The sequence below is a fragment of the Peromyscus californicus genome, unplaced genomic scaffold, assembly GCF_007827085.1.
Source record: "Peromyscus californicus insignis strain IS unplaced genomic scaffold, ASM782708v3 Scaffold_12__1_contigs__length_115047231, whole genome shotgun sequence".
NCBI lineage: Eukaryota > Metazoa > Chordata > Mammalia > Rodentia > Cricetidae > Peromyscus > Peromyscus californicus.
The window spans coordinates 91,013,225-91,036,164 of NW_026294413.1; the positions used below are offsets into that span (position 1 = coordinate 91,013,225).

The 22,940-nt window shown below is 42.4% G+C and overlaps 1 pseudogene; it reads left to right on the forward strand.

Moving 5' to 3' along the window:
- Window positions 1–5,811: 5,811 nt before the first annotated feature.
- Window positions 5,812–6,788, forward strand: LOC128106977 (olfactory receptor 2L13-like; annotated as a pseudogene).
- The last annotated feature ends 16,152 nt before the right edge of the window (window positions 6,789–22,940 follow it).

A 22,940-nucleotide genomic window follows, 5' to 3' on the forward strand; every position in this document is an offset into this window, starting at 1 on the left:
GGACCTGACTCCTTGCACATTTTACCTTGTTCTGACCCACTGGAGTAATAACTCTGCTCCTCTGACCAGCACTATCATCTTTGTCTACACAGGGGACAATTCCACCTCAATACAGGATTTGGGAAAGCTCTGATCAGTCTGGAGGAGGCAGGAAGTTCCTGAACACCCTGGATATCTACAGTTGCTAGTCTATAACCAGGAACAGTGATTTTTCATTTGATGTCTTTCTTCCACAAGACTTAGTAACAGGTCAAATGATTTTTACCTGGGAAGCACTGTGGTATAATCTTTAGTTCTTCTAGTATCAGGTCTCTTGACTAGCTGGGTAAATAACTAGGGCTTGACAGAAAATGGCTACAAAACAAGCAAGAGAAATAGAAATCAGAGTTATTTGGGTTTGTAGGAAGGCACCAAATGGCTGAAACGTCTACTGAGATTGTTCAATGTTGCTACCTCATTCAAAATTTTTTCTTTCATGTTTCCTATAACCATGAAGCATAACAATGATGCTGGGGCAATGTGAGTGTTAATTTTTAATTACTCTTATATTTACACAAACTAGAGTCTCCTGGGAAGAGAGAGCCTCAATGAGGAATTGTTTAGATTAAGTTGACTTTGAGCACATCTGTTGGAGATTATAGATTGTTAATCAGATGGAGATCTCACCCTAAAGTATGCAGAACCACTTCATTGCTGGGACCTAAACTGTGTAACAGTGAAGAAGCTGGAGCATATGCAGAGGCAAGGAGGCAGCATGGCTGCATTTCCATCTCTCTGCTCTTGACTGTGGATGTGATTGACACAGTTCCTGCCTTGATATCCCCCAAAATGGACTATTACCTGGACCTGTGGGCTAAAATCAATTCTTGTCCTGCTGTGCTTGGGAAATTAATATAAAGAAGATGCTAAGAAACCACTCTGTGACACAGGGGTTTGCATAAGTCAGGGAAATGGGAAAGTAATTCATGACATGCTCAACAGCAGCGTATCTGTCCAAAAGCAGGAGGTCTTGTTTTTTCCTGTACCCAAAATGTGTTTCCCTATCACAGATTTATAAAGAGACACCCATTGACTCAAACATCATCACCTTGTCAACCAATCGCTCTTGGTAGTGTCTTCCCTCTCAAGTACTATTCTAAATTCTTTTTTTTTTTGTTTTATGTTTTTTTTTTTTTTTCCCCGAGACAGGGTTTCTCTGTGTAGCTTTGGGCCTTTCTAGGATCTCGCTTTGGAGAACAGGCTGGCCTCAAACTCACAGAGATCAGCCTGCCTCTGCCTCCCGAGTGCTGGGATTAAAAGCATGTGCCACCACTGCCTGGCCTAAATTCTTTTCATCTATAAAATAATACAACATTAACTTCAATGTAATGTATTGTTCTACGGGTTTCCTGACTATTAAAATTTGGGGATATGGGGAAATGGATCTGAAATCACACTCCTAGAGATGAATCTCAACCTTATTCTATGTCCTTCTTTGGAGGTCAGGAGAAGCTCCTTAAAGGTCAGATCAGGGAAGTACCTCAGCTGCCAGGTATGCCGAGTGTTAGTAATGTGTGGCAATGTGTCCACTAATTACCTTAGGCCAGAGATTAACCCTAGGGCTGATGCACACACATGCTTGTGAAGAACTCTTGGTTGCCCTCTAATTCTGTGCTTCTTCAGCAAGATTTCTGGGAACAGATCTTTGACAAACTTCCTTCTTCAGAAATAAATAGAACTACTTATAAGGGAAAAGTCATTTTGATTTTGTCCTTCTCCTTCTAGAACATGTGACAGCCCCTTCTGAGCAACTTCAAAGGGCTATAGAAGGAGGCTAAGGTCTCGGCCCAGGAACTGCAATAACCGTAGTTACAGGGACAGAGTGCAGGTCTGAGGAACAGAGTGCAAAAGCCAGAAGTTCAAGGAGGAGACAGCAGGGACACTCATGAAATGCTCTGTTATGTGGTTGCCATTTTAGCCTCTCTGTATGTGAATTTCTTCCACCTAAAGAAAGGAGGGTGGAGATGGACCATGGAGGTAGGTGCTGCAACCAGGAACAACTTGTAAAATAATGTCTTTCATCATTGGGACTTTTAATGGACACAGAAACAGGTCTTCTTAAACTATAGCCCACAAATTGCTAATGGATTTTGTTTTTGTTTTGCTTTTGTTTTTGCTTTTTATTCTTTTTTTCCAGCTCCCTGCATTCTCTTTCCTTTACCAGCTTATGGCTATTGATTTTGTTATGTGAATTAATTCACACTTTAGTAGGCAGGACCCACAGAAGACTCACTCACATGCTCTTTCAATGGTTGCATGTATTAAATATGCAATACACGATAATTCAAATCTTGGCATTAAATCCTTCTTGAGCAATTTAACCACAGCAGCCATAGTTGACTATTTTGTTAGAATATAAATAATAGATAGAACACATACAAATAATGGCATTTCGATGTGATAAGGTAAAGTTCCTGCAAGGATACACACCATGAGTGCGAGCTCTTCTCCTTCCTCTGCTCTATGCCTTCCACTCTCAGCTCACTCAGGACAAGCCTATCATCAGGAACAAACTCCGATATATGGTGATATTTTATTTGTACTAAAATGTTATTTGTATGTTAATAAATAAAGTTGCCCGGGGGTCAGAGCTATTAGCAAGCCATAGGAAAGCAGGGCAGTGGTGGCGCATGCTTGTAATCCCAGCACTTGGTAGGCAGAGCTGGGTAAGTCTCTGTGTGTTCAGGGATACAGCCATTATTGGATACACATGCCTTTAATCTCAATACCAATCATGGAAAACCTGGAGGCCTATACAGACAGGCCATGACGAGGCGGTCATGTGGTTGGGTTTACATCCAATGAGAAGGCAGGACAGGAACTCAATATAAAGACTTTAACACAGGGGTAGCTCTGGTTCAGAGAGGTAGGACCACTGCAGGAGGAAGGGTAAGGTTTTAGCTCTTAGCTCTGACCTCTTGGCTTTCTTGTTTGCATTGGTTCTGTGTTTCTTATTTAATAAGAAGGTTGGTTATATCTACACCCAGAAGAACCCCTCATTGAATACACACTCATGAATCAGTCACTTCCACATCAAGAACACAGTTCCAAAGGACAGCACTCACAGGAATCAGTCACCATCTCTCTTCCAGTGGGAACTCAGCCCTCAGGGAGGGAACTGAGCCTCACCAACCAGTATAGGATTTTCACATGCTACCATGTAACTTCCTAAACCGAGCCATTACTTCCTAAAGGAAAATGGGTATGGCATTGTGCATAATTCACAGGTAATCTGGACCAGAAAGGATACTGACCTCCAGGAAGCAAGAAGGAATAAAGCACAGAGAGAATAGACACTCGTGATACTTAAATGGATAGGCAGGATCAAAACTTAGGCTTTGTAACCCCAGTGTAGAATCTCTTCTTACTGATTTCAACTTCTGGTGAGGAGTTTGAAAAGAGGACCAACCATATCTTTCCAAAGTGTTCTACCACCTCCACATGACACAGGACATCATGTCCCACTGAGGACAACCAGGACAGGGAAGGAAAGGCTTCTGCTATTGTTATCATGCTATTGTTGCTTGAGAGAATCAGAACAGAGGCAGTAGGCATAAATTCATGTCCAGCCACAGATCCCTTCCCCGTGGGCTAAGAGAGAAGGTGTCACCCTGGACATTCAGGTAGAGTAGTGGCCACTACCAGATCTAGACACACTGAGTGAGCTGCAGAGAGAAGAGGTGGGTGGCAGTCCAGGGGAGCCCCAAGGAACTACTACTCACCCATGCCCTCAGTGTGCTGTGGCAGTCTGAAGATGCCCTTCAGGCAGAGAATGGGCAGCAGTTGAGGCTGTATCTGCTTCAGTGAAGTAAGCAAGTCCTGGAATTCATCCTGCCTCTTAGGAGGGTGCACCTGGAGCAGCAGCTACTCTTTGGTGTCCCCAGCCTCCTTATCAAGCTGCTTCCACTTGCCTGGGCTCAGAGCACCCACTGCCTTGAAGCATGGCCTTCATCTTGGTCATGACCTGGGCCAGGGTCTGAGGCCAAATGCCTAGCAGTTCCTGGTGCTGAGTTTCTATACTGTCTGACCAACCTGCCTTACCTTGCCCAGCTCTGTGGGATGGCACCAGGGCTATCAGAGACCTTGGTGCTGAAGGCTGAAATGGGTGGCTTTTTAGTGTACTGATAGGCCCCAGACAACAGGGGCCATGGGCTGGAATCTATGGGCCTGGGTCTCCAGAATTCCAGTGGTGCTCAACACGTACACCATGGGATCCCAGGCATAGCCAAGATGACTGAAAAGGCAGGAAGATTGGAAGAGGAGGAGGATGTGGAAAAGACAGAAGGGACCCTGGTGGGGATGGTAGCCATGTGGGCCGTAATGAGCAAAAACTTATTTAAAAACATATGATAATGTATAATATAGAGCAGCAACAGTAAAATGATGTTTAGAATGATTTATTTTGAGTATAAGATGCAAGGGTCATCTCCTTATTTTCTTGGCTGCCTATAGTGGGTGAGGTTTAAACTCTATTCATCCCAAATGTCAGCCTACTCACTGGTTGAATTGGCATAGCTCTAACTATCACTATTCCCAGAACACTAGACAAATTAGGCAGGATTCTGTGTTAGACCTGTGCTTGACCAACACAGCTCTCCCTTACCACACACAGCAATAACTTCATATATTGTCTTGTTGGAGAAAATGAAGTCTCTTCAATGATCTATCTTGAATTTTTGTCATGGTGTTTTATTATCGTGACAACAGGAACTTCTTGATAACAGATTTCCCATTTCCACAATAGCTTTTACTACATTTACTATTTATACTTATTATGCTAGTAACAATTAAATAACTTTTTGTGGGGTGTTTTTTGTTCTAATTATTCATAGTTAATACTATCATAAATACTGACAGAAGAGGAAATACTGATAACTACGAAGTTGGTATTTCCCTTTTACATGGAAACTTGTCATTATGAAGGCTTTAAAAGATTGTCAGATTTTTTGGCCAAATACCCTAACTGTCATGATAGAACTCTCATCCAGTGACTGGTGGAAACAGATGCAGAGATCCACAGCCAAGCCCCAGGTGGAGCTCCAGGAGTCCAACGGGCATGAGAGAGAGGGATTATATGAGCAAGAGATATCAAGACCATGATGGAAAAAGCACAGGGCCAAATAGCCAAACTAGTGGAAACACATGAACTGTGAACCAACAGCTGAGGAGCCCCCATGGAACTGGAACAGGCCCTCTGGATAAGTGAGACAGGTGATGAGCTTGAACTGTTTAGGAGGCCCCCAGGCAGTGGGACCAGGACCTGTCCTTGGTGCATGAGCTGGCTTTTTGGAACCTGGGGCCTATGCTGTGACACTTTGCTCAGCCTTGGTGCAGGGAGAAGGGGCCTGGACCTGCCTCAACTGAATCTACCAGGCTAGGCTGACTTCCCAGGGGAGAACAGGCCTTGGAGGTGGTGGTAATAGGGGGTGGATTAGGTTGGGAGAAGCCTGGGTGTTTGGAGAAGGGAGGACAGGGGAATCCGTGGCTGATATGTAAAATTAAATTAATTATAAAACAAAAATATTTATTAAAAAATAAAATAAAATGACCATACAGGTATCTCTGAACTGAGAACTTGGCCAGAGGCAAGGGGGAAGAAACATTCAGTTCAGATTTCAAAATAAATTCAACAGAAGGATGGTGCTGGTTGTAAGAACAACACAGGGCAAGCATTCATTCCAAGCCAGTTCCTCTTTATTCTCCTGTTCTACTTTATATAAGTGCATTTTACTTTCAGGTCACTTTTGAAGAAAGAGAAAGCAATACATTTTCATGGAGAAATGGAATCAGAGCTCACGTGATTTCATTTTGTTAGGATTTTTACCACAAAATCGCACAGGCCTACTGCTTTTGCTGCTCATCATCTCCATATTCTCTGTGGCCTTGCTTGGCAACTCAGCAATGATCCACCTCATTCGTGTGGATCCCAAACTCCACACGCCCATGTACTTTCTGCTCAGTCAGCTCTCTCTCATGGACCTGATGCATATCTCTACCACTGTTCCCGAGCTGGCATTCAACTTCCTCTCTGGCCAGAAAAGCATTACCTTACTGGCTGTGGAGTGCAATCCTTTTTCTTTCTGAACATGACAGGTTCTGAGGGTTTGTTCCTGGCCTCCATGGCCTATGACCATTTCGTGGCCATCTGCCACCCTCTTCATTATCCTATTTCCCATGAGCAAAATGATGTGTCTGGAGACGATCATAGGATCTTGGACTCTGGGCTCCATTAACTCCTTATCACACACAGTCTATCTCCTTCACATTCCTTACTGCCATTCTAGGTCCATTAACCATTTTTTCTGGGATGTCCCTGCCATGTTGCCCCTGGCCTGTATGGACACTTGGGTTTATGAGTACATGGTATTTGTGAGTACAAGCCTGTTTCTTCTACTTCCTTTCCTTGGCATCACAGCTTCCTGTGGATGGGTCCTTTTTGCTGTCTTTCATATGCGCTCAAGGAAAGAAAAAGGCCTTCATGTTCAACTCACTTAACTGTGGTGACATTTTACTATGTATCTTTTGTCTACACTTACCTTCATCCCAGGAGTCTCTGTTCCCCCACAGATGATAAGATTCTGGCTGTCTTCTACACTATCCTCACCCCTATGTTCAACCCTATCATCTATAGCCTGAGGAATAAGGAGGTCCTGGGGGCCATGACAAGAGTCTTTGGGACATTCTCTTCCACAAAAACTTTGTCATTTCCTCTCTACTCATATTTCAGTCCCTGGAGAATGACAGAGTAGTGTTGCCTTTTGGAAATGCAATGTGTCCCCCACACATGTCATACTTTTCTGGTGACTTAACACTGGTTAAGATTAAATAGTATGTTCATTATTGCACACTAGTACAATTATTCACATGTTTAATTAATAACATTATAGTCAATTATATCAATAACAGAAATTCGGCAATTACTATTCTTACATAATATGACACATTATACCTTATGAGTGTATAAATATTACTGTAAAATAATATTGTATGCTGATATTGATTTGTTTCTACAAAATTAACAATAAATTGCTTTGATTATATATTTTGCTTTCATTCTTTTCATTATTAAAAGTTTATGTATATTGAATATTTAAAAAAGATTGTCAGAGTTTTTAATGATTATGATTTGTAAAAAAGATTCTGAGAATTGATCTATATCAAACTTTTAAAGTGACAATTAGTCTAATCTTTAAAACAACACTTGGGGTAAACTTCATTTACTCATTCAATAAATAGACTGTGAGTAGTCACTTACTGCATGCTAGGCCATTACCTAACCAATGAGGTTACAGTGGTAAGTAGACCAACACCTACTGGAATTGAAGTATACATAAATTACAATAAATGAGACAGGCACACAGATAGACATGTGGTAGTTAGAGGACAAAAAGCAATTTTTCTGGACTGTAGGGGAAGATGGAAGGAACTTAAACGAGTAGGACCAAGTGGGAGAAGCTGAGAGCATGGCATATAAGGAAAATGGAAGGAAATATAAGAAAAGCCTTGTTCAGCCTTGATGCATGGGGGAGGGGCTTGGTACTGCCTCAACTGAATGTGCCAGGCTCTGCTGACTCCCCATGGGAGGAGCCCTGACACTTTTGTTGGAGGGAATGGGGAGGGTGGGTTGAGGGAAAACCTGGGGGAGAAGCAGAAGGAGGGATGAGACAGGGCTCTATGGTTGGCATGTAAAAGGAATAAAAAAATGTCTTTAGAAAAAGACTTAAAAAAAAGAAAAGAAAAGCCCGACAAAAAAGGTTCAAGAACAGGAAGATGCTGGAGTGTTCAGTGTCACTTCCCTGCAGGGAAAGGGACAGAAAAATCCAAGTTCAAGTCAGAGATGAAACAGGAGCCAGATCTATCTGTGTCAGGAGACACTGGCAGGTACTGTGAGTGGAACTGGAGGCAAGTGGGTTCTTGGTGAGGAACAGTAGTCTGACTTCTGTGTGGATGAATTCCTCTAACCACAGGACAAGGCAATGGGCTTCACTCACATTTGCCAGCTGTGATGATTGTATTTGTATAACAATGCTTTCTATGTAAGTAGAAATGGGATTCAACTATGTAAATGATTGTGATACTGAGAAATGCCTGCCTATGGCCTTGAGTATAACCCATCACAATAAAATATGTTCATCATGAATGTTAGCCCAAAAGAGAATTTGTTTTGTAAGTCAAACATGATTATCTATTTTCAACACATGTCAGAGTCTTACTTATTCTTTTCTCCTGTCTCCTTAATAACAGAATCCTAGCTGTTAGTATGCACACTGTGTCTCTGTAGAGTGGGTTCATTTACCTTGTGCTACAGCAGCAGTCACAACAGCTGTAAACGCATGCAGCAGAAGCAGCTGCAGCAGAGGCTGGAGCCTCTGGAGAGGAAGCAGAAGCATGAGAAGCAGAAACAGCAGAAGCAGGAGCAACAGCAACAGATGTGGAAGTGGAAGTGTCTTGCTGTAATCCTTAATGAAGACAAACATTTGATGCCTTGATAGAGTTCAGTGGAGAAGAACTGACAGTGTCTGTCTTGGTCCATCAGTTTACACTTTGCACGCTGCCTATACCAGGTAAACCTTGCTACTCCAAATCTTGTATTGGTCTGGGCTTAAATGTGTTGAACTGCAGAAATATGGTGACTTTTATATCAGTGTCATGATATGTTTACAAAGTGTGTAAACCACTGCCATTTTGGTTTACTAGATTTGCATATATATTCACTATCTACATTTCATTAGTGATATTTTGGTATGCTGATTTATCATTTGGATAACTTTTTAAAAGAAAATTTCATTGGGGGAAAACCACCAAATATTAACAATACCTTGAGTACAGTCACAATTTGTAGAAAACTGATTCCACAAAGTATGTTAACTTTAACTGACATACTTTGTTACATTCAAATCCTACTTCATTCAAAGTAGTGCAGATTCCACACAGGGTGCTCCAACTGTACCTACATACACACTAAGTGACTACTCATTCATGCACCATTACCATTTTACATTGAAAGATGACAGTACAACTTTGGACTGTCATTCAACAAGATATATTTATGTACTACAGACCATTTCAGCACTAAGAGATGGCCTCTTCATAACATGCAGAGTTATATAAAAAATGGTAAAAAATATTTTCCATTTCTACAGTTGAACCCCTTTGGCATTCCAATTATATCAAGCACTAATGAAATCTTTTCTGATTGAGGAAGATTTAAGGCAAGTTCTGGCCCTATAAAGGCACTGAGATGATTTCCCCATTATTGATACATGTCTTTATACTCAATGTCACAGTAGATCTGGTCGATTCAACAACCATTTTTTTTTCTTGCTGGTTTATAAAGCTGGAAGTAGAAAAGCAAGCCGCATGTGAGCCAAACTGCAAAGTATGTGGTCGTTCCTTTTTCTCTTTAATCTGATGGGCTACAACCATTCTACATTCTAAGAAAAATTCAAAATGCTCCTCAAACTACTTCCAGAGATTCTAGATTGCATGATTTCCTTTCAATACCGGGGGAGTGACACATGCCTTCATTCCTAGCACTTGGGAGGCAGACAGGCAGATGTCTGTGTATTCAAGACAATCTTGGTCTTCAGAGCCATGTTGGTGATAGTCAGGCCTACACGAAAAACTCTGACTAAAAAAGCAAAACAAAAGGAAAACACAAACAACCACAACAGCAAAACCGGGAACGTGCTTGGTAGCTGCTGGTGTTTGGCTGATTTTTCTAACATTGTTTCAATCTCATCTGAGACCTGAGCAAGTGTTTGGTCTGTTTTCTTCTTCCTGCATCACAGCTGCCCTGTTGTGGAAATTTTGTTCATCCATACAAAAGGTTTGTTGGCTTTTATGTGTACAATAACAAAACTTTGTAATTACTACTGCTGCTGTTGCTGATGATATTAATGAAGATACTGATGATGATGATGATGATAATAATAATAATAATACTGAAGGAGAACACCGAAAGGGAAGGAGTGGGGCCTCCCAAGAGTGTTTGAGGCCAACGCCTGCAAGTTGGCCTTCTTAGTGCCATCCCAGCTCAGTGGTGCCTGCAGCATCTCTCCCATCCTATAGAGGGAGGCCACTTGCCTCAGTACTTGGAGATAGAGAGGTGGGTGAAGATGGGGTGGCTGAGACCTGGGTCCAGGCTGGAGGAATCAACACTGTTGAGGAGCCTGAGCTTTGCAAGAGCTGTCTTGGTCCCATAAATTCTGCATCTCTGGGCAGCGCCTTGATCATGGGCAGATGGGATAGACAGGAAGGCAGCTGGAAACAAAGTTAGGCCAGGATATGCAGGTCAAGAGAGATTTAATAGGGGGCAGCACCTTGCATGACATCCCTGCTCTCTGCTGTGGTAGTCAGTAGGATGCAACCATAGCCTCTAATTGTTGGGTCTAGTTGGTCTAGCATTTGATGAGATGTTTGGCCCTGGTGGGAGGGAAAGACTAATTGTTATGGGAGGCCATGCATCTGGTTGCTGAAGGGGCACCACGGAGGCACAGCAGGTTGGGGGCGCCCAGGGGAGTAAGTTCACTGAAATGGAGCAGAAGGAAGAGGTAGATTTGAAACAGGATAAATTTAAGGAGGATGAGCTTGACGGTGGCATGCATGAAGTAGGTCTCTCTAGAAACATGGGCCATTCCAGATCCCTAGGCTGTTGGTGCTGGTTGGACTGGGAGCCTGAGAAACTGAGGCTGTGCTGCACACCAAATGCAGGACAAAAGCTCACAGGTCTGTGGAGGGGCCCCCACCCCACAACTTCCCACAATGGTTCGGGCTGCCTGGATGATATGGCAGCCTGGACCAGAGGGCATGAGGTGATCTGTGGAGGGTGTAGAATAGTCTTGAGCCTCCCAGCACTGGTGTCATTGTGGGCTGCAGCTGATCTGACCATCTTCAGCCCTTCTGACACTGGAGCCTCCATCTAACCTGGGTGTGTTTCATTTTGCTTGCTGTCTGTCTCCCAGGGAGGTGGAAGCAGTGTGAGGTTTGATTTGTTGTCTAGTGCTCATCCTCAATGCTAGCACAGGACCCACTGTATAGTAAGCACTTTAAACATGCAAGTCAGAAGTAGGACATGGTGGCCCATGCCTTTGATCCTGCACTCAGAAGGCAGAGGCAAGTAGATGTCTGTGAGTTTGAGGTCTGTTTGTCTACTGAGTCCAGGATAGCCAGAGCCTCATAGGAAGACACAATCTCCAAAAACAAACAAAGAAAGAAAAAGTGAGTTTGAGAGTTGCATCAGCAGTTAACAGCACTGGCTGCTATTGTGGAGGATGAGGGTTCAGTTCCCAGCAATCATACAGAGGCTCAAACACACTCTTTCAGCCTCCTCAAGCACCAGGGACACATGCAGTGCTCACACATACCTGCAGGAAAAATACCCGTATACATAAAAAATGTAATAAACATTTAAAAGGGGAAAAAATTAAAATAAGATAAAAATGCAAGTCAGGGCCTTAGGAAATGGCTCAGCATGTAAAGAGGAGTAAATCAGCAGCTCTTCCAAATTCTTTTTTGATCCAGGGATAACCTGGTGTTGAGAGATGATGACAGGTAGATAGAAGGATGGATGGATGGATGGATGGATGGGTGGATGGGTGTGTGGGTGGATGGATGGATGGATAGATTGATAGTAGATAGATGGATAGATAGAATTATAGGCCTATTATCCTGATGAACATATAAACACAAATTCTCAATAAAATACTTGCAAATAAAGTTCAGGATTACATTAAAAAAGATCATCCACCATGGTCAAGTTGTCTTCACCTCAAACAGGCAAGGATAATTCAACATACACAAATCAACATATTTACTACACCACATAAAATGAGTAAAGGACAAAAACAATATGACCCTCTGAATATATGAAAAAAAGCCTTTGTAAAACCCAGCTTTCATCAATGATAAAAGTCCTGGATAATCTAGGGGTATAGAGAATATAATTCAGCATAATAAAGTAATTGTACAACAAGCCCACAGCATCATCATACTAAATAGAAAAAAACTCAGAGCAATTCCAAAAAGGAGGAAGAAGAAAAGGATGTTCACTCCTTCCACTCCTATTCAATATAGAACTTGAACTCTTAGCAAGAGCAATAAGACAAGTGGAGGAGATAAAGGGGATACAAATGGAAAGGGAGAAGTCAAAATGTCCTTATTTGCAGATGATATGATTCTAAACAAATAAAACTAATAATTTATCAGAAATCCCTTAAGCCTGACAAATAGATTCATAAAAGTGAACGACTGTAAAATTAACACACAAAAGTCAGTGGCCTTCCTGTACACCAATCATAAACATACTGACAAAGAAATCAGGGAATCAGATCCACTCACAAAAGGCTTAAAAATGTATAACAAGACATTTTATATAAGTACACTTTAAAAGCAGGCTATTAATAAAAAGTGCTATGGAGTACCCAAGAACAATCCTAAATACATGCAAGACCTTCAAAGCTGATGTTCTGAAAGACACTAAAGACTTAAATGAATGGAAGTTTTAAAAGTTTTGTGGATAAGTAGGTAATAGAAAAGGTCAATTTTGCTAAATTAATAATACTAATGCAATATTTACTGAATTAGAAAATGTGAATACAATACATCACCCATTTCTGTGGAACTTCATAATGTGACCATACATGTTCTATTATTGGACAAAGGATAATTTTTAAAATGGAACAGGCAGGAACATCCAGAGATAATTTTAGAAGGGTAAAGTAGGGAAACATGTCATATTAGAGAGAAACATAGCATATGAGATAAAAAAATAAAAAAAAACCACTTTAATGGAGATATGTAAGCAGTGGGTGTGATTGATAGAGTAGATATTGCAACAGACTACAATGTCCAGAAAGTTTGTAATTGTTGAAAAAAGTGGCTACAGTCTGGAAGGAGAAGGACGGGCTATGAGAGCATGCCCTGACAACATGCAAGTGGTCTAGTTAGCTTTCTATTGTTGTAATAAAAGTCCAAAGAGCCAAATTGGGAAAGTGAAGGGTTTATTCATCTCACAGGTTGCAGTCCATCATCAAGGGAAGCCAAGGCATGATCCAAAGGCAGGGCCTTGAAACCACAGAGAATGCTGTTTACTGCTCTGCTCGGCTAATTTTCCTCTGAGGTTCAGGTTCATCGCCTAGGAATGCACTACCCACAGAGGGCTGAGCCATCTCCCATTGGTTACCAACAAGAAAATGCCAAAGAAGCATGCCTGCAAGCCAGTTTGATGGAGTCAAATCCTCAACTATGTGTCAAGTAGACAGCCAAGATTAGCCATCACAGCAAGTCAGAAGGGGAAAACATAAACCTCACTTCTGCAAAGAACATTGACCCTTCATGAAAAGGATTCTAAGTCCATAGTGAAATTTCAACTGTAGGAAGGATAATTTAAAAGGATTTATGTCAAAAATGAAACAATAAGTCAAATAATGAGTGACAATAAGTCCAACTCACAAAGGAAAAGATGGTAAATTTGACTTCTTAAAGTTCCTTCTGGAGGCTGCAGGGTGGACATGGGGAGGGGCTGTTGGCTGACAGCACCTTTGACCATCCTTCCAGTGTTTTCATGGAGGAGTTCTTATCAGAAACCCTGCCCTTTACTACAGAAGCTAGGTCCCAAATACAAGCCTGAATCACCAACTGAATGCCAGAGCTTATGTTCTAGAGAAATGGAGGAGTCCATTCTGCTTGATGATTTGGGGAAGGCTGCATCCCATTTTCAGAGGCATGGATGTTGAAAGCTTCTAAAGCTGCACCAGGCACATTGTCTATGGTCATTACTCTTGGTGACACACACTGCAGTGCTCACACTCATCATGATAATGTCAGTGGTGAGCTCTGTAACATGATTTAATTCTGGAGTATGATTTGTTTCCTATTGCTCCTGTCTCCATCCAATCCTGCCTCTTTGACCATCAAAGAAACTTCAAATTTTAATAAATCATTTTTGTTCTTAAAGTAGCTGGAGGCTTCTAGCTCCTGTTTACAATGAAGACCCCACAGAAGGCTTTCCTGGGTCATCCTTTTAAACTGGAGTTTTCCCTTTCTGAGAATGCATGGAGTAAGCAAGATGTGTTCTGGAGGAGTTCGAGTCCAAATTCATGTGGCTCTTCCTGACACCCTGCTCTCGAACAGGTACAGTCTGTTGTTCTTCTCTTTTCTTTAAAGAGAACCCATTTTCTGTCTCTTGGACCCTTTTTCATCACAGTTACTACCAGCCATAACATAATGATTTGAATTTCAAATCTACAATTATAGAAAGAGACCAGATTGTTTTGTATCTGGGTTTCTAGCTAATCGTCTCCTAAGACTGGTATTTCATCCTATTATAGCCAGACCAAAAAAAGGCCACTAAAAGTCATCATGACTATGAGATCTACAGGTGACTCAGATGTGATTTTTGATTATTGTCACTCCTTCCTTTCACTCTCTAAGTGAGCCTTTTTCTCATGAGTATTAGTGAAGGGGGAATAAGACTGTGATGACTATTCTTGGTTTTCAACGTGACTGTATCTGGATTAACAAACAACAAAAAATAGAGGGCACACCTGTGGGAGAGGTCTGCTTATTTTGAAGTATGAAGATCTAATTCTAGTTTGGATCTTTGAGGCATGAAGTCACACCTTTAATTCAGATCTTTAATCCAGATATAATCTGGACCACTGCTTTTGTTGAAAGGACTTGGAAGAATGAAGCTCTTACTCTTTCTCTGTAGCATGAATCTTCAAAGTTCTTATTAGTAAAAACAAACCTGGACTGGTTATTGGGGTAAATGCTGGAAGATCAGAGAAACAGAACAAGCCACAGCTACCTCACCTCGCCATTTTCTCAGCTGATCCTGTTTACTCAAGCTGGAAGCCTTTGAGTCCTCATCCAAATGGATCTCAGCTGAACTGATTTTTGAAATCCTAAAATCTTAACGAGCTCAAGTTCCTGGTCCTCACGCCTTATATACCTTTCTGCTTTCTGGGATTAAAAGCTCACTTCCTGGGATTAAAGGTGTGAGTAACCATGCCTGGCTGTTTCTAGTGTGGCCTTCAACTCAGAGATCCAGAGGGATTTCTGCCTTTGGAATGCTAGGATTAAAAGTGTGAGTGCCACCATTTTCTAGCCTCTGAATCTAGTGGCTGTTCTGTTCTGTAACCCTAGAAAAGTTTATTAGGGTGCACAATATTTTGGGGAACACAATACCACCACATTTCCCCTTTTTGCCTAAAATTAAAAAAAGTTTATAACTAATACAAGAAAAACTATCCAATAAGTATATACAATATATACAGTCAAGAATTACTTTAACAATATCTAGTTCACCAACATTTGACAGATTCAGACAAAAAACTCCATTAATATATGTTAACAATGTCCAGTCCAGTAACATTTGATAAACTCGGACCAAAAAAATTTCATTACTTATCCTATTTAAAACAAGTAGTTCCTTTTTAAAAGTGGATTCAAAAATTGACCTTTTTATCTTATCATATTCATATTCTCTCTTTTTCCTTTTCATAATAGATTCAGTAATCTACCTTTTTGTCATTTTTATATCTTCCCCTTTTTCTTTTTAGAGTAGATTCAATGATCTACCGATTTATCCTATTATTTCTTCCTCCTTTTCCTCAGAGTAGATTCAATGATATACCTCATATCTATATTCTCTTTTTCTTTCTTCCTTTTTTTTTAGGCTTTAAGCAGCACCGTTAAGCTGAGATTCGTTCTGGATGAGGGCTGAGAGGCATCCAGTCTGAGGAAACAGGATCAGCTGAGGAACTGGCAAAATGAGGTGGCTGTGGCTTGTTCTGCTTCTCTGATCTTCCAGTGGTCAGCCCCAATACCTGGCTCCAGATTTATTTTTATTAATAAGAACTTTTAAGATTCATACTACATATCGCTGCTTGCTCTTAACTTGTTAGCACAACCATTCTTTGACTAGCATTAAAGCCTACTTCTTTAAGATTCCAGCATATACTGCAGACCAGCTGAGACATCCAGTCATGAGGAGTGGGCATCTACTGGATTATTGGGCTTTCCATTCACAGCTAGATATTGTTGTATTAGATAGAGCACGACCTGTAAGCCATTCTAAGAAAAAACCTTTCCATAGAGAATCATTGTATTGCTTCTAGAGAATGCTGGTTAAGACACCAGGCATGTAGAGAGGACGTTCTAGAACAGTTCGGGTCTCATAACAGTCCCAGCTCACTTACAAATTCCCAACAGTCACCTAAACCATAGCCTTCCCCTGGTGCTTGCTCACATCAGAGAACTCAACCCTCCTCCTCGATGATCATGATCGAATTCCTTGGCATGATTTACTTTTCATATTATTGGGTATGAATATGAGAAGGGTAAGTGCCAATTTTAGGCAGTGTTTATAAAGTGAGTGTTCAACTCCCCATGGGTGAATTACTGAAAAAAATTCTTATGAAGCAGAGAGAAATCTCTAGCTTTGGAAGGGGGAGGTGCTGAATGATTTCCCCTGTGTCACAGGAGAGACTCCTGGAAAGGAAACCACAGCTTCTGGTCAATTCATGGAGAATTAATTAGCACAAACTCAAAGGCTTTGCCCCATGACATCAGCAGACCCTTTGCTGGGCATTCTATTGTATCCTGGACAGCTCTTGGAATCCCCAGTGATGTCACTAGTGTTGTAGCAACACTGACTGCCTTGAGGACATTTGTTCAGTGACCACAAGCTTGGCCTCTAGACATGCTTTCCAGACTCAGAGGTCTGTTTAGGAGAGGGAATGAACTGCATGGAGAGACCAGAGTGAGGCCGAAGGAAGCTGGTCCTAGGTCTCACTGGAAAACATGGAAAAAATGGTCTGGGTAAGACACAGTGAGTTTTGGCAGGGGCTGGGGAGCTTTCTGGATGTGGTGGGCTTCAGCTTTCCAGGGCTAGGACTAAAGACGTGGGAACTTCTGGGATGGAGGCACAGAGAAATTAATGAGATTTCTGTACCATGACTGGATTTCACTGCCACTGGAGTCATTTATTTATGTGCCAGTGATAACAGGGAAAGGAGAGTACCCTGGAAAACCCTGAGGTTCTCATACATGATATCATAGCCACCAGCAGGGCAGGAGCCCCCAAGTGCTGCTGTCTTCCAGTGACCCCTGAGGTTTCTGAATTACCAGCTGTTGATGGCACACAGGTCTCCAGTTCAGCCTGAGAGCTGTTAGATTCAGTGGAACTGGACTGAGACTGTCCCCTTCCTGCCAGCTGTGGGTGTCCTGGAGTGTCAGTGAGGATGGCTTTGTGAATCTGACAACTATGTTTTGTCCCTGCATGGCTTTTCCATTGACATGAGACTCTGAAGCCTAGAGCAAGGGACTTGGGCCTCCCTACACTACCCAAGTGATTATAACAGTAGCAATTATCTCCATGCATCTGAAAGCACATGGCCGAGGGCCCCTCAACCAAGGTGCATCCTCTACAGCTGTGAGTAAGCCTTAAGAGGCTGTCCACTGGGTCCCCTTGTGCAGGGAGACAGAGAAGACCAACTGACTTCTAAGACATTCACCTCCCTATAGAGAGATTGGAAACTGACATCCACAGAGGGGAGACTCAAGTCTGGGCTTTCAGAACCTGCCTGGACAAAGACTCATCTGTCAGTCAGTTTCTGTGCATCTTTCAGTGTGTAAGGATTAACTGAGATGAGGTAGTGTGCAGGGCAGGTGCTGTGCTTTGACTTCTAGAATTGGGTATTACTGAGATAGCTCACCTTGTCTAGCATGACTTGTCAGTGTGATATAACATCTGAAAGGACACAGTTTGCCTCACATCACTCATTTGTTCTGGGATCCACCAAGTACGCTTCTGAACCCACAGTCTAGACTTCTGGTGAATGTTCAATCCAGACCAAACATGGTGCTAGTTCTTTATTTCAGGACTATCAGTAAATTGAAAAGTGTGAAGTGTGGGTCTGGGAAAGGTCTATGGTAAAGACCTAATAACCTGTCCTCTTGTGCCCTTTTCCTACTTCTCTCATGCTTTGATGGATATTGTAATTTAAGCTGACTGTGTCAGTTTTCCTAAGGGCATGCAAATTGTCACAGGAGGCTCCAATCAAAGAATTTGGCTTTTGTGTAGCTCTAGGGGTAGCACCACCACAGTGACACACTACATACTATCCCCATGACTATGACACATTTGATTTTCTGTGAATGCCTTTGCACACACATCTGTGTGTGGCCTCTCACTCACCATTCATCTTTCCTCAAACCCCAGTGCAGGAATGGAGCCTTACACTTGTGGGAATGTTTGCTCTTGTTTCTGAGGGCTCCCGTGGGGAATTCTGGTTCTTAGTATCCCCAGGAAGACACGTCCCTAGTTGATCTTCTTTTGGTATTTTATGAGGGCTAGAATGTATTCTGCTGATGATTCCGGGTAATTTTCCTCATGGATTATGGGACTTACCTTTGTTCTGACAGGACACCCACAATATCCCACCACACCCACATACTATAACAGGCTTGGTGATTTTCCATAATGTGCTTGTTTACATCTGAAGACTGATCTTTCCTCCCCACCATCCTGACCTAATACCCTAGCAACCTTTATTTCTCATGTTATTAATTAGAGATCTGAGAAAGTGATGAGCCATTTCGCCAGATGTATATGGAATAGAGACTTCAAATTTCCATACTTGAAGTAGTAAAAATATTCTAATGAAGCACAGAGAGAGAGAGAGAGAGAGAGAGAGAGAGAGAGAGAGAGAGAGAGAGAGAGATCACTGGCTTTGTAAAAAGGATGTACTGAAGTTCTTTCCTTATGTTTCTGGAAAGGCTCCTGAGAAGGTCAACATGGCTTTTTGTGCATTGCAGAAGAGCTAATTAGTAGGTAAGGGAGGGCTGCTCCAGGTGACCCTAGAGGTCCCTTCTCTGAAATTCTATCTTATCCTGTAGAGCCCTTGATATTCTCTGTGGTGTTACCAGCGTTGTGGCAACACCACATGTCTGTGGGGTATTCGTTCAGTGCCCATAGACATGTTAGCAAGACTGAGCTGGCTGCTTGGGAGAGAGAATAGAGAACATGGAGAGACCAGAGAGAGGCAGAAGGAAGCTGGCCTTTGGTCTTAGTGTAGAGCCTGGAGAAATAAATGGTTTTGGAGAAGGTACAGTTAGTCCTGATCAGGGGATTGGGAGCTTCATAAAGGAGGTGAACTTAAGCTGGGCCTTCCAGTATGGGCCTCAGCATCTGGGAGCTTCTGGGAAACAATGGGCCTGTCCTGCTTCTCCGGGTTTCTTAAGAACAGACCTAGATTCAAGAGTCTCTGATGGTGAGTTTAGGAGAGCCATGAATTATTCAGGCTGCAGCTGCCTTTCTGGGAACTCCTTCATTTCATTCAGACTGGCAAAGAGGGGCAGGAGGAACAGATGGACTAATGAGCTGTCCCTGTCTGGGTAGGGTGTTGCTGCACTTCATCCTAGTGGATTCCTACAGTTTCCATGGGAATCTGACGCCAATAAGAAGGGAGGGAAACTCCCCTGGCCATCTACCACAACCTCAGACATTCAGATGCTTTGGTCCTGGGGAAGTGTGATCAGGATTTGGTGCTGCTAAGTTCTAGACACAACAGGACTTACCTGCATCACATCACATATGAGCTCACACTGTCCTTCAAATCTGCATGGCTGGGATAGCTTATGCCTTCCAGATTCAGGGAACTGCATTAGGGAGGAAGACACATGCCTAGCCATGGTGCTTGATACTGTAGCAGGGACATTTGGAGTAGCTGGTGGCTGCCAGTAGCTTTGAACTTCCTTGCAGTGTTGTGGTGGAAAAGTTCCCATCAGAGGTCCTGCTTCTTACTACAGAGGCTAGGTCCCAATACAAGCCTGAGTCAGTCATCTGCCTGCCAGAGATTATATTCTAAAGAAACGGAGGAGTCCATTCTGCTTGATGGTTTGGGGAAGGCTCCATCCCATTTTCAGAACCATACATGTTGCGAGTTTCTGAAGCAGCACCAGGCACATTGTCGAATGCCAGTATTCTTGGTGACACACACTGCAGTGCCCAGGCTCCTCATGGTGGTGTCAATGGTGTCTATTGGTTAAAATATTAAGGCAACTCCACATAGTTAAAAGGGAGGTTTATTTTGTGGGGTAATTTACAATTGAAGCGATAGGTTACAGGGTCTGGGAAAGGTGTAGTGCAGTCCACGGTGTTCTCAGGAGAACTCTGTTTGGTCTACCTCCAGCGTTCAGCATCCAGGAACCAAGAGAGCCAGCCCATCTGGTCTTGGGTCTTCAGGGGTCCTCTCTCGGCTCTGCCTTGCAGGCGTGACAGTTGCCGAAGCCTCAGTGAGGGTGGTACTTGCAGATCAAAGCTGGAACAGTTACCCACTACAGGTGTCATCTCATGAACAGAATTTGTATATTGGTGCTGTTGTCTGAAATCCCACTTGTATGACCCTAGAGAAATTTCAAATCTAAATGAATCCTTTTTGCTTTGAAAGCAATAGGAGGCATCTAGTTGTTGATGACAATGAAGTCCACACAGTAGTCATCCCAGTCCTTCCTCTTTTAGGAAGGAGGTCCCCCCCCAAACCCCCGCATCACAGGATGTATAGAGTAAGCAATACATAGTCTGGAGGAGTTCAAGTCAAAATTCACATGACCCGAGACACCATCCTCTTTATTACAGGTCCAATGTGCTGTTATTTTAGGCCTTTCTTCTTTTTACTTAAAGAACACCCAGGTTTTACCTATGGGCACTTGTTTTTAACCACAGTTACTATCAAACAAAACATAATTATTTGAATTCCAAATCTTCAATTATAAAGAAAGACCAGATTCTTAAAGTACTGGGTTTCTAGCTGCTTCCCTGTTACTCAAGAAACCACAGACTGGAATTTCATCCTATTTCAGCCATGCATAGCCATAAAGCAGCCACTGAAAGTCATCATGACCATGAGATCTACAGCTGATTCCCATGTACCTGTTGATTATTGCCACTCCTTCCTTTACATCTCTGATGGAGCCATTTGCTCAAGAATATTAGTAGATAGAATTAAGACTTTGATGTCTATTTTTAGATGTCAACATGATGGCATCTGGGAGTAATATAACCCAAAAATAGAGGGAACACCTGTGGTCTATTTCTGCTTAATTTAATGTAGGAAGAACTACTTTATTGTGGAACTTTGAGGAATGAAGTCACACCTTCAATTCAGAACTTTAATCCAGATGTAATCTGAACCATTCATTCTGCTGGAAGCCTATAGAAGGACATGGAAGAAGGAAGCTTTTACTCTTTCTCTGCTTGCTCTCACCTTGTTGGCTGCATCCATTCCTTCACTGACATTAGAGCCTACTACTTTAAGGTTACAGCATAATATGAGACATCCAGTGTTTAGGACTGAGAAACTACTGGAGTCTTGAACTTCCCATTCATTTCCAGTCATTATTGGATTAGCTAGCTCACAGGCTGTAAGCCATTCTAACAAATCCCCTTTTAATATAAAGATTCATGTTTATAACTTATGTTACTCTAGAGGCCTGAAAATACGCCATGCACGTAGAGTGGACATTCTAGAAGAGCTTGGGTCTCATAACAGTCTCAGCTCACTTACAAATTCTCAATAGTCACCGTCCCTTAACCTTAGCATTCCTCAGGTGCTTGCTCACTTCATACAACTCAACCCTCCTCCTCCACATCATCATGATCTAATTCCTTGGCATGCTTTATTTCTCATATGCTGTGGGATGGTCTGTATGTCAAATGTGTTGCTGATTGGTCAATGAATAAATCACTGATTGGCAGTGGCCAGGCAGGAAGTATAGGCGGGACTAACAGAGAGGAAAGTTAAGAGAACAGGAAGCTGGGGGAGAGGAGACAGTGCCAGCCGCCATGAAGAGAAACAACGTGTAAAGATGCCGGTAAGCCACGAGCCATGTGGCAAGGTATAGATTAATGGAAATGGATTAATTTAAGCTGTAAGAACAGTTAACAAGAAGCCTGCCACGGCCATACAGTTTGAAACCAATATAAGTGTCTGTGTTTACTTGATCGGGTTTGAGCGGCTTGGGACTGGCGGGTGAGAGAGATTTGTCCTGACTGTGGGCCAGGCAGGAAAACTCTAGCAACACTCATATTATTGAGTATGGATGTTAAGGAGAGGAAGGTCCATTCTTGGGTAGTGCTTATAAAGTGAGTGTTCAACTCTCCATGGGTAAAGTAGTGAAAAGATTCTAAGGAAGCAGAGACAAATTCCCAGCTTTAGAAGGAAGAGTTACTGAATGGCTTCACCTGTGTCACAGGAGAGACTCCTGGAAAAGAAATCTCAGCTTCTTTTCAGTTCAGGGAGAATTTATTAGCCAGGAGGAAAAGGCTGTTCCGTGTGACCTCAGGAGTCCCTTCTCTGGCAATTCTATTGTATCCTGAAGAGCAGAGCTCTTGGAATCCCCTGTGATGTCAATAGTGTTGTAGCAACACCAAGTGCCTTTAGGATGTTCGTTCAATGCCTATACAGCTTGACTATAGACATGTTGTCAAGTACACCTTGTTGTCAAATCACCTGCTAGTCAAGTACAAAGTCTCACCACAAACTAATAGCACCCTGTATTTCCCACAAGCCAACACCTGTCAAGACATCTTGAAATGCATGATGAGCAACCACACACTATTGGTCCTATACCCAGAGAGTGATACAGGCCACAGGCTCTGCTTTTCATTGGAATGAAGCAGAACAGCCTGTGTCCCCATCTCACCCCTACCCGGGCATCAAGTTCTGCCTTTCCGATGCACTTGGGAAAATTAGTTTGGGCATGAGGACACCATGGAGTTCATTCTTTTTCTGAGGAATCCTGGGTTTGACACAGTGGTCTCAAGACAGTCAACAGAGAATTAGGCATAACAACTACCTGCTTTTCAAATCATTGTTTGTATTATGGTCCAGGAT